The sequence below is a fragment of the Cibotium barometz genome, chromosome 39 (assembly GCF_041138505.1).
Source record: "Cibotium barometz isolate CiBa-2024 chromosome 39, ASM4113850v1, whole genome shotgun sequence".
Lineage (NCBI taxonomy): Eukaryota > Viridiplantae > Streptophyta > Polypodiopsida > Cyatheales > Cibotiaceae > Cibotium > Cibotium barometz.
The window spans coordinates 49,466,285-49,479,434 of record NC_141084.1 but is presented as its reverse complement, the minus strand read 5'-3'; positions in this window follow the sequence as shown (position 1 = coordinate 49,479,434).

Sequence of the window (13,150 nt, the reverse complement as noted above, 5' to 3'; positions counted from 1 at the left end):
CTCGTCCCTCCTCTCAACTGTTTGATAAGTGTACAAATGTAGTGCAAAAAGCAACAAATCTTGGCAAAACAGAAGTGGCATCAGAAATGAAAGAAAGAGTTGAGCAGATCTGATGTAGAAATTAGCACTAGCAACCACTCTTAAAGAAAGAAACAAAGTGCATATCTGATGCATTGAGAAAATAATAAGATGAAGAAGGAAGATGCAAGTGTATGGCATCAGTTTACAGCAAGATATTGTCATTACTAGCTTAATGTGCTAGATTCAAGTAACAACACATCAGAAGGAGAGCAACATAGTCATCTTCTTCATACTATGACAAGCACATGCCTATTGAGTGCCAGAAAGCAGGGATAACAGAGGCAATTTTGGTAGCCAAAGTGACACTGAGCAGGGTTGCTATTGATCTAGTTGAAGGCAGGTTTGAGAGTCACAGATCGCAACTAGTTGACAGCAGATCGCAACTAGCTGATAGCAGATCGCAACTGCAAATTTCTCCCAATCGTTTTCCCCCCACCTGCCTTTTTCTCCACGCAGACATGTACAACAAAGCGATTGCAGCAGCAAGGGCCATAGCAGAGACAGCTAGTTGTCAGTGATCCTGCTTCTTCTAGTCTCCAGGCAAACCCTGTTGGCAGCTCTCTTAACTTCCTTTCAGCAGAGCAGCAACGCCCGCACCGCTGACTGCCCCGCCAAAAGCTCCCGAGAGTTGGTGGACCTCAAAGCAGCCAGTGGGCAGCTCTTGCAGGGGAGGTGCAGTTCAGCAGCGCGGCTCAGCAAACACGTTGTTGCTGGTGACAACAGCCGCCGAAAAAAGGCTGAAACCGAACCCGTCAAGTGGGAATAGACTCCGTTGGACACCCACACGCGTAATAGCACAACTTAATATCACAATTTGAAATGGACAACTTAATAACAAGTGAAAATTGAAAAGAAATGAAATGTTGATAGATGGACACCAGCACTGGGGCCGGAACGGGCCGACCCCCCCTCAATATATGATATATTATTGGGAGTACTTAACAAATACAATGCTCCATGGGTTCAATGAACCAGATGATGTCCATGTACAACTGAGATGAATACAGTACCAAACAAGAGGCTCGAAGTAGATGTTCGAAGGAGAGCGACCACATGAGTGGTCCAGTCTCTACGGTCCTGTGCCTTCACTGGACTCCGCGGAGAGCGCCCCACTGGTGTTCTAGGACCACGCACAAACAGGCGCTCCCGTACTAACGCCTGGCTCTCCCGATCTCAGCACCTTTGGACCATGGTTCTCCAAAAGCTTGGACTACCCGGCACCGAACGGGTGTTAGCGGTAGAGAGAATCCTTTATCAGATTTACAACAAAGTTCTTTACTTAAATCTGAATTCACTTACTTGTAGTTCGCAAATGGAAGACAGATACTCGAGGTGTCTGTGTGCAGCTACTAGAAGTGGACACCAGGGTGCAGCAGCCTGTCGAGGAGAAGGAGGAGGTGTAGCCACCTAGGAGGAGCAGAGCTGCCTGTAGTAGCCGTCTATGGAAAGGAGGTGCAACCACCTGTAGAGGAGCACAGCCGCTTGCTGTGCAGGAGATGGAGCAGCCGCTATGCAGAGTAGGTAGCCGCCTGCTGGAGAGGAAACAGCCGCTTGCAAGGAAGGAGGAGCAGCCGCTATGCAGAGGAGGCAGCCGCTTGCTGGAGAGGAAAAGGGAGGTGGTGCAGCCTGAGGAGATAGTGGAACCGCCTGGCTGCAGGAGCACAGCAGCCTGCTATGGCTGCCTGCAGAGGAGAGGGCAGCGTGCTGGAAAACAAATGTAGCCGCCAACTGAAGGTACAGCAGCCGCCTGGCTGCAGTGCACAGCCGCCTGTGAGGTGGTACAGTCGCTTGTATGGGAGGAGCAGCCGCCGACGGATAGGAGACAGCCACTTGCTAGAGAGCATGCGCAGCCGTCTGCTAAGGAGGTGAAGGTGGCGTAGCTTGAGGAGGAGGAGGCGCACAATCATCTGGGCGGAGAGCAAAAGGGTGGTCGCCTCTTTGTAAGTGTTGGAGAGGAGTTAAACGACCACAGCTAGCCGGCTCCCCACGTTTGCATGGGGGCGGCCAGCTTCATGGTGTGGTGTGGGTAGGTGGCCATGCACCCACCCCCACACACATAAAGGGTTAAGTGTGGCTCCCCACTTTGGCCCATATGTGGGTGCCCACTTTTAAGTGAATGCGAACTTACAACCTTGTAAAATGAAAGGTTAGAATTAAAACTATTACACCAACAAGTGCAATACACTTACCACCTGTTCACATGCAACGAAACTCGTCAGAAGGCCACTTGGTGCATCTCGTTATATGCAATGGTCAGGATGGGAGAGATGCGCATACACAGTTCTTGCTTGGAAGACCTTTAAGAGTCTTCCGGAGGATCGGAGAGTTGCATCCACTCAGCATCTCAAGGGCTCTCGCATTCGTATTGATCAGATTGATGCAACTATTCCGCATGAGTGGCTTTCTGGGACCTTTCACGGAGACTATTATCTGAGTGGGTTGGGAGTTTTTTAGAGGATAGGCATACCTCTGCAGGTCATTGCTCTCCCGGGCCAGGAGGATACAGATTGCCTCATTTATTCTATTATGCTTGGTGGGAGATTGAGGAGATGTAGGATGGAGGAGATCATCCCAAATACTAGGCTTAGTCCAGTGAGGATTGTTGGTCGCTCGGGGAAGCACTGGTTCATTGACTCTTCTCCTCAGATAGTGACTCATGGCTCTTGGTGTTTGTGGCTATATGGTGGCAGTCCTATCAGATATCTTCAGCGGGATCTAGGAGAGTGGGAGTGGATTGATGCCTTCGATCCTTTAAAAAGACTTCCTTTTTTCAGTTTTACTGCTCGGAATGCTAGGCTTCTCCTCACTCGACAGATGCATAAGATCCCTTCTCTCAGGCCTCATTGGGAGAGCTATGATATTTCTCCAGTGATACAGCGCAGATTTTGGCATAAACTTTGGCACTCATACAGAAGGAGCCAGATCTCTCATTTCTTTTTCTTATTCTGGTGGTCTCCCCACCAATCAGTGGAGATGAGTTTTCGGTGTAGCACCTTCCTGTCGTAGATGTGCGGTAGATTTTGTGTCGGTACAACATTGTCTATGGGGATGCAGCATTGCATAGCAGATTTGGGGTCCTGTAGCCCGACTTATGGGCAAACTGAGTGGCCGAGCCATGCCTGTGACTTGGGGGGTAGTTTCTTAGCTCTCCCAGTCCGGTCCACAACTTTTTTATGATGGCAGTGGTACAGATTCTGTTTTTTTCATTCGTAGAGGTATTGCCCATCATGGTTTATTGCAGGATGTTCCTCACTCTGATTATACACTCCCTAGACAGAGGATTGACACCAGCTGGGAGATTATTGCCAGTATTACAACATGGCAGATCTGGAGAGCTAGATGCACGGAGGCTATTGAGGGTGTCCAGATTTTTGGGTCTCAGTGCATTAGTACTATATGGGGTGATATCATCCACACTCTTATGGCTACTTGGGTTCGCATTCAAGGGCCCTCTCGTTCTGCGCAGGCGAAGCGTGTGATATTTATGCAGGAATGGGACCATGGCATCTTCTTTTCCTCTAGTACCACAGGTCTTACATGTCATCATGATGCTCCTCAGTGGTTGAAATCACCTTACATATTGGGGTGATTCTATTCTATTTTTCCGGCTTATAGCTGTGATTGTTGTATGTTTTTCTCATACTTAATAGAAGTCTCAAAAAAAAAAAAGGGTCCCAATAAGCCACTCATGCGGAATAGTTGCATCAATCTGATCAATACAAATGCGAGAGCCGCTAAGATGTTGAATGGATGCAGCTCTCCGATCCTCCAGAAGACTCTTAAAGGTCTTCCAAGCAAGAACTGTGTATGCACATCTCTCCCATCCTGACCACTGCATATAACGAGATGCACCAAGTGGCCGACTAGCCTCATTCCTAATGAGCTCGTTCCACATAATAGGTTGTCGGTCAACCTCATCCAAAGACCTAGGAAGCCTTTGTCGCAAAAAAGATCTCATGCTTCTCCATGCTCTGACAATGGCTGCAATAAGAGGGGAAGATGGTGCCGTGATATCATTCTCTGTGAACAAAAATCGTGTGCTGGGCATCCAGTCTCTGCCGAACCCTGGTTGTACATCCGGAAATATGAGGCAAGAAAAAATCCTTCCAAGGCTCAGTGCAGCCTACGAAACCTCTGACCGAAAGTTTGCAAAGCAACGCCCTGCACTGAACATCCGGATCGATAATATTCAAGCTTCCCTCTCGTTTGGGCTGAATAACTATGAGCCAAGCTACCCTGGCATGAGTGTCCAAGGTGCCATCCAAACCTGACTAGAGAAAATTGCGAATCAATCTCCACAATTGGACAATGCACGCACGAGAGAAGCACCAACAAGAGGCAATAAACCAAGCTGAGGCAAGCAATACCTAATTAGCTCTGGAAGCTAAATCTAATCTCCTAGAGCTCCAATGAAGGAGCTTCTTCCAAATACTCATAAGTACCAGGGCAAACTACTGTGCAGGAGAAATATCAATCCCAACTTGGCATCCCAAATATCTCGCAATGCACCCTCTGTTGATCTAAGTAAAACCAAGCTCTGCACCCCAAGCAACTCTCCGTGAATCACTAACCCAAAAACCAACAGATTTCTACCAATTAATAAGTGTCCCTGCTCCCAAACAGAACTCTAGTGCTACCAGGAAGGAACATAAGCATATATAAGAAGCCTCCAAGAACATCGTTGTGTCATCAGCTAACTCAGAGTCAACCAATTCCTCTTGACTTACGAAAGGGCAACCTCCCTTTCACTCTTTTTTTTTTTCAGAAACACTTCTATTAAGTATGAGAAAAACATACAACAGTCACAGCTATAAGCCGGAAAAATAGAATAGAATCACCCCAATATGTAAGGTGATTTCAACCACTGAGGAGCATCATGATGACATGTAAGACCTGTGGTACTAGAGGAAAAGAAGATGCCATGGTCCCATTCCTGCATAAATATCACACGCTTCGCCTGCGCAGAACGAGAGGGCCCTTGAATGCGAGCCCAAGTAGCCATAAGAGTGTGGATGATATCACCCCATATAGTACTAATGCACTGAGACCCAAAAATCTGGACACCCTCAATAGCCTCCGTGCATCTAGCTCTCCAGATCTGCCATGTTGTAATACTGGCAATAATCTCCCAGCTGGTGTCAATCCTCTGTCTAGGGGGTGTATAATCAGAGTGAGGAACATCCTGCAATAAACCATGATGGGCAATACCTCTACGAATGAAAAAAACAGAATCTGTACCACTGCCCTCATAAAAAAGTTGCGGACCGGACTGGGAGAGCCAAGCAACTGCCCCCCAAGTCACATGCATGGCTCGGCCACTCAATTTGCCCATAAGTTGGGCTACAGGACCCCAAATTTGCTATGCAATGCTGCACCCCCATAGACAATGTTTACGGACTCAGAATCTGCCGCACATCTAGGACAGGAAGGTGCTACACGGAAAACTGATCTCCACTGATTGGTGGGGAGACCACCATGTAAGAATAACCAAAAGAAATGAGAGATCTGGCTCCTTTTGTATGAGTGTCAAAGTCTATGCTAATATCTGCGCTGTATCACTAGAGAAGTATCATAGCTCTCCCAATGAGGCCTGAGAGATAGGATCCTATGCATCTGTCGAGTGAGGAGAAGCCTGGCATTCCGAACAGTGAAACTGAAAAAAGAAAGGCTCAAAGGCATCAATCCACTCCCACTCTCCTGGATCCCACTGAAGATATCTGATAGGACTGCCACCATATAGCCACAAACACCAAGAGCCATGAGTCACTATCTGAGGAGAAGGGTCAATGAACCAGTGCTTCTCCGAGCGACCAACAATCCTCACTGGACTAAGCCTAGTGTTTGGTATGATCTCCTCCATAGTACTTCTCCTCAATCTCCCACCAGGCATGATAGAATACATGAAGAAATCTGTATCCTCCTGGCCTCGCTGAGCAATGACCTGCAGAGGTATGCCTATCCTCGAAAAAACTCCCAGCCAACTCGGATGATAGTCTCCGTGAAAGGTCCCAGAAAGCCACTCATGCGGAATAGCTGCATCAATTTGATCAATATGAATGCGAGAGCCCCTAAGATGTTGAGTGGATGCAACTCTCGGATCCTCCGGAAGACTCTTAAAGGTCTTCCAAGCAAGAACTGTGTATGCGCATCTCTCCCATCCTGACCATTGCATATAATGAGATGCACCAAGTGGCCGACCAGCCTCATCCCTAATGAACTCGTTCCACATAATAGGTTGTCGGTCAGCCTCGTCCAAAGACCTAGGAAGCCTTTGTCGCAAAAAATATCTCATGCTTCTCCATGCTCTGACAATGGTTGCAATAAGAGGGGAAGATGGTGCCCTAATATCAGCCTCTGTGAACACAAAACGTGTGTTGGGCATCCAGTCTCTCCCGACCCTGGGTGTACATCTGGAAATCTGAGACAAGAAAAAATCCTTCCACGGCTCAGTGCCTGGTAGGAAACCTCTGACCACAAGTTTGCAAAGCAACGCCCTGCATTGAACATCCGGATCGATAATATTCAAGCCCCCCTCTCTTTTGGGCTGAATAACTATGAGCCAAGCAACCCTGGCACGAGTGTCTGAGGTGCCATCCAACGAGAGAAAATTGTGGATCAATCTCCGTAATTGGCCAATGCACGCACGAGAGAAGCACCAACAAAAGGCAATAAACCAAGCTGAGGCAAGCAAAACCTGATTAGCCACCAAAGCTCTGGAGGCTAAATCTAATCTCCTGGAGCTCCAATGGAGGAGCTTCTTCCGGATACTCGTAAGTACGGAGCAAACTGTTGTGCAGGAGAAATATCAATCCCAACTTGGCATCCCAAATATCTAGCAGTACATCTTCTGTTGATCCAAGTAAAACCAAGCTCTGCACCCCAATCAACTCTCGGTGAATCACTAACCCAAAAACCAATAGATTTGTGCCAATTAATGAGTGCCCCTGCTGCCAAACAGAACTCCTCTAGTGCTACCCGGAAGGAACATAAGCATATATGTGATGCCTCCAAGAACAGGGCTGTGTCATCAGCAGCTAACTCAGAGTCAACCAACTCCTCATGGCTACGAAGAGGCAACCTCAATCTTGAAATACCAGCAGTGGAGCGGAGAAAGATGCTCATGTCCTCTGCAACTATGATATATAATAAAGGGGCTAATGGGCAGCCCTGTCGTACTGAGCGAGAAATCTGAAACCGCTCTCCTCTATCACCGCAAGCAAGGACTCTACTGTGGGCATCACGATACATGCATGAAACTCCCTTGATCCATCTCTGAGAGAAGCCCATATGACTAAGAGTACCCTCAAGAAAGTCCCAATCCACTCTATCATAGGCCTTCTCAAAATCCAAGAGCAGAATGGCTAAGGGCTGATTGCTCGCTTTAGCCCATTTGATGGCCTCCCAAAACGAGAAAATGTTATCAAAGATGCTCCTGCCGTGTAAGAATCCATTCTGGGTATCATGAATAACATCCTGCAAAATTGGCTGCAATCTGATTCTCATTGCCTTAGCAAGAATCTTATAGGCAGTCCCAAGTAAGGTGATAGGTCTCCACTGGCCAATCAATGTCTTATCCCCGCTCTTAGGAATAAGATAAATAAGCCCCTCAGTGAGAGAAGAAGGCATAGAACGTGTGTCCCACATCTCCTGCAAAGCCGATGTTATCTTAGCCCCAATCTCATCCCAAAAAGTAGCGAAAAAAACAGGGGAGAGGCCATCCTCCCCTGGACACTTACCATGAGGTAAGGCATGAAGAGCATTACTGAACTCCTGCATAGAAAAAGGGGCATCCAGAGCGGCACACATCTCCTCGGTGATCAAATGTGGCAATGCATTCCAAACCTTCCTCTGTGCCCTGTGTCTCAGATCAGAATACGGCTCAGCACTAAGAAGCTGGCAGTAGAAATCGGTGGCAATCTGTCTAACCATGGGAGGATCTGAGTGAAGAGTGCCATGTGAATCCTGCAACTGTCTGACACTATCTCTGGCATGAGATGGTCCGTGAGAAGCAAAGAAATGTTTGTTACATCTGCCATCCATCTGTGTCCAAAAGGATTCCTGGGCAAACGATACTCCGCGCGCTGCTCAAGAGAGTGATGAAGTTCTGCTCTAATAGTACATAAAGAATCTTCAACCCATTGAGCATGAGGATGTTTCTCGTGCTCTTTTTGCAAGGCAGCCAATCTACGTCTAATAGCCCTTTCTAAGTCCAAGGCCTCTTGCCTCTTAGACAGGGCACATGTGTGATAAAAGTCACTAATATCACAGAGAGTAGAGGCCAGGCTTTGAGAGGCCTGTAAGAAGTCATGAGATCTCCAAATATCAAGCATACGACGCGATAGTTCTGCATCTGAAAACAAATGATTAGGGATGCGTACATGGGGTGCTGATCCATGGCAATTCGGATCTCTAATACATAAAACGACTGGGCAATGATCCGATTTGGAGGTGCCTGTAGCTCTCACCTCTATGGTTAGGAGCATAGAGGTTGAGAATACCAATGCGTGTAGTACCCTGCATAAGAAGGATCCACTGCGCTCTCGCAGGCAAAATGACATCATGTCCAATGATGCAAGGAAAGATCAAAGCTGAAACCGAGATACAAACACCACCCTTGGTACCAACAGCCGGTGACCAAAAGGTGTGTCCTGAGAGAAGCTTGCCTGATCTCCCACGCTAACTAGCATCCAGTTTATGCTCTTGCAAGAGCAATATATCCATAGGTCCACCTGTGACTGCACAATGAAGCTGGGTTTGTACAATTTGTTTCCGTCGACGCGGAAAAAAACCCACAAGACCCTGAATGTTCCAAGAGACAATCCTCATAAAGACTCAGAGTAGGAACGACCAGATCTCGTGGTCGACGAAGGACCCCCTTTAGAGGCGGAAGTACGTCTCGCATAGGTAAGGGAGGGAAAATCTGACGATGTAAACCTTACCTCTCTCTCCCACTCCGGGGAAAAGCTAGGGCTAGTGCTCAGAACTGGAGAGGTACCATGCCAATGTGAATGTGCAACATCATCCTCAAGGGTGCAATCATCCTGTAACTGTAATGCAGCATCCTCCTGTGAGGGATCCAAATCATGTGCCTGCAAGGCCTCATCCTCCAAAAAAGGATCAACATCCTATGAGGCAAGAGCTGCATAGGGGTTAGGGTGCTCCACAGGGAGTGTGGGTGAACTATTATCCGAGTTGGCTTGGAGTTTTTCGGAGGATAGGCATACCTTTGCAGGTCATTGCTCTCCCGGGCCACAAGGCTACAGATTGCATCATTTACTCTATCATGCCTGGAGGGAGATTGAGGAGATGTAGTATGGAGGAGATCATCCCAGATACTAGGCTTAGTCCAGTGAGGATTGTTGGTCGTTCGGGGAAGCATTGGTTGATTGACCCTTCTCCTCAGATAGTGTTTCATGGCTCTTGGTGTTTGTGGTTATATGGTGGCAGTCCTATCAGATATCTTCAGTGGGATCCCGGAGAGTGGGAGTGGAATAATGCCTTCGATCGTTTGAAAATCCTTTCTTTTTTCAGTTTCACCACCAAGAATCTGTCATAGATGGCATCTAAAAAGGACGGCTACCCCTTCTGAGCCACATACTCCTCGTGAGTGAAGTAGACGACTTAATGGTGTGACTGTTGATTGATTGCTTCAATGAAGTACCTTTATAGGTTACAAAGGTTGCCCCAATAACATCACTGTTTATGTGAGGCACACAAATATCTAGATATTATTGATACCTCTCTTAAGAGTGGGGTCACACACAAGCAAGACACTTACACACTACCACTCTCTAGGAGGTAGCTCACATACACACAAGCAATATCTTGATCCCAACAAATCCTCACTCAAGGGATTGCCTCATACCGTGTCGAATATAAATCTAGGCTCATGGTTTCTCATGCCAGATCTCTTGGGCAAGCATAAAACACATGGCTGGTGGGAATCAAGGTCTTACCTGTGTGTGAACCCAATTCTAGAGTGAGGAAGTATGTGTGTGTGAACCAGAGGGGTATGAAATAGTATCTAGATATTTGTGTGTGAGTGACATAAGCAGTGATGTAAAGAGGTAGCCTTTGTAACCTTTAAAGCTACTTGTACTTTCATTGAAATTATCAAGCAAGAATCACGTCATTGTGTTGGGATGACAGAGGATACCCCATACAGGTACTCCGATTTGTCTCATAGGCCGAGTTCGGTCTTTTGGAAGACGTTAATAAAATCTTTCTTTCTTTCTTTCTTTCTAGCGCATACTGGGGAGATTCATTCTAGACATACAGCTCCAGAGGGGGAACGACAGACATAGATTACTACATTTTTTCAGAGATCCATCCCACTCCCAGCCCCTACACGGCAGGGAATTACTTTCCAGAGAGCAGAGACACTCAGAGCAGCCCGCAGGAGACAGAGGACACCTGGCTTTTGGACACCACGCCTATACCAGAGAGAGATGACAGAGATCAGAGCTCAGTTTCACAGAGGGTGCGGAGCGACTGGCTCGCTTCAGAGCAGACCTAGGCATGTTCTTCAGGGAGCTGTGGACACTCCCTTCATTGATGTATACCATTTTATACCCCCAGTATGGTACAGGATGGAGCTAGCTAGGTTACATATCATGATTGTATACTCCATGCATATAGCTTTCCATTCTCCTAGTAGTAGAGCTCCATCCCCTCCCCCACTCATTGTACGTATTGCACACCTAGATTCAGCTTTTTAGTTTAGTATTTTTTCATTTTGTTGGGATGACAGAGGATACCCCATACAGGTACACCGATTTGTCTCATAGGCCGAGTTTGGTCTTAGATCCATCGGCACCCATGGCCATGCTCACCTCCCAGCTCTCACATGTACTGCACTCCGCAGCCGCGAGGAGTTTCCCATACCACATACAGACAGGACGGCCACCTACACCTGGGAGCATTCCCCAGAACCGATGGTATGATGATGAGTGCAGAAACCTTTACCGCAGTCTCCGAGTGCAGAGGGCTCGCGGGGAGATCACCCAGAGGCAGGCAGGCAGGAGGATGCATACTCATGCTACAGTGGTTCTCACCGATGGTATGATGATGAGTGCAGAAACCTTTACCGCAGTCTCCGAGTGCAGAGGGCTCGCGGGGAGATCACCCAGAGGCAAGCAGGCAGGAGGATGCATACTCATGCTACAGTGGTTCTCACATCATGGGATAGACATTGAGCGGTTGCCACCTGTTCAGTATGATCAGTCTGCTCCACGGGGTTACCTCTCTCTCAATGAGAGGAACAGAGTGATGAGACAGGACATATGGCAGCACTACATACAGGAGACATGGACAACACCAGAGAGCCCACTACCACCGAAGATGCTGTATTACAGAGACCACTTTATGAGCATCTCAGGGGATGGGTTTATACATCGACCGCGGTACATGGATGTATACATGCCACACAGCTCTCGCGTTGTCGTGAAGTGTGCGGAGTAGCCAGGAAAGTACAAAACTTCTAGCTGTGAGAGTGAATGTTAAATCCAACAAGGAATTTCACGTACAAGATTTCCCAAGGAGAATTGAACACCATTATTTCCATTGACAAATACATGTGTCCTCTTCCCTCAATACATCCTTGAGTTCCTCCAGGTGAATGCACAGATTTGCATGAAATCCTTTGAACCATTCACATGTGGGCATAACAAAGATTTCCAATTATTCCAATATACATGTGCCCAGCTATATCCATTACATCCAGTGCCCTCAAAACTGTTATTTCGAGATGTACTTTATCACCTGAAAACCTGCCTTAATGTTCTAACATCTCACAAGCAAAATATAGCATTTGGCATAGCTTTGACATACTCATAATTTTCAAAATCCATATGAGAAGAAAGTAAGGCAAATTTTCCTCAGCTTCAATGCATTTTTCACCAATCACCGAGCTCCAAATTCCTTAGCTTTTTCCCCAAAAATCCTTCTATTCAATTCCAAACTTCTTTTGATATATATATATGGGTTAAACGATTCTCTCAATTCGTATAGAATGAGAGTAACATTTAAGAGAATATATATATATATATATATAAAAAACACTTAGCTGTCGAGTTGCATGCGTGGAACTCCACCAACCGTATGCTTCATATCAATTAAGCGAGGGTGAAACAGCTGGAGAAGCATCGCAGAGTGTTGGTTTAGAAAATAGCTTTTCCCATAAATATATCATTATGTTGTGCTAGAATTACTCTCTAATTCTAGCACCTACAAAGCACTCACAGTATATATATATTTAAAATAAAAACGCCTGGTCTTTTTTGACGCTGTTATCAGACGCTGCAGAAAAAAAATCTCCACTCTGCAATCGCCGTTTCATTCCGGTGGTTTTCCCTTCTTTCCCCGCGGCGATCTCGGGCCTTCCCACCTTTTCCCACTACTGATGCGGGAATTTCCTATTCCCAAAAGCTGCGCTCCAGAATTTTCCAAATAAAAGAACCTTTTCTCTTCCACGTGCGCTGCCATTCGTTATTTGCTTCTTCTAACCTTAGCATTAAGGTTATGCCACCCATCATATGTTTCTTCTAACCTTAGCATTAAGGTTAGAAGTCTAATAGTAAGACATAACCTTATATTCGCTTCCATCATCCATAAAGGAAAACCACAATGCATGTGACTCTTGATATACACACAACATCATCTTTAAACAAAACCATTGCACCACTGTAGGCACACTTACTTTGAAGAGCATGACACAAGCCCATAAGGCATTTTAGCCAATAATACCTTGAATTTCCTGCTTTGGCACAACTCAAGATTCCCAAAGCATTCTCACACCTATGAAGACATTCAATGAACTCCTCGGCACTGTGATACTCATTAAGTCTCCATTTCTCTTGACACCTTCATAGTTTATAAATTATCATGTCGGCCTATATGATTTATAGAATCCCCATTTACTTATTCAAGTATTTCTCCATGCCTTCATAAATGCATTCCTTTGTGCATTGGTATGCCCTTATGCCATCATATATATCTGGATGCTTCTAACTTGCCCATGAGCTCTGAGTAACAGCAAAAACATCATCCTCCATACTCATATACAAAAAAC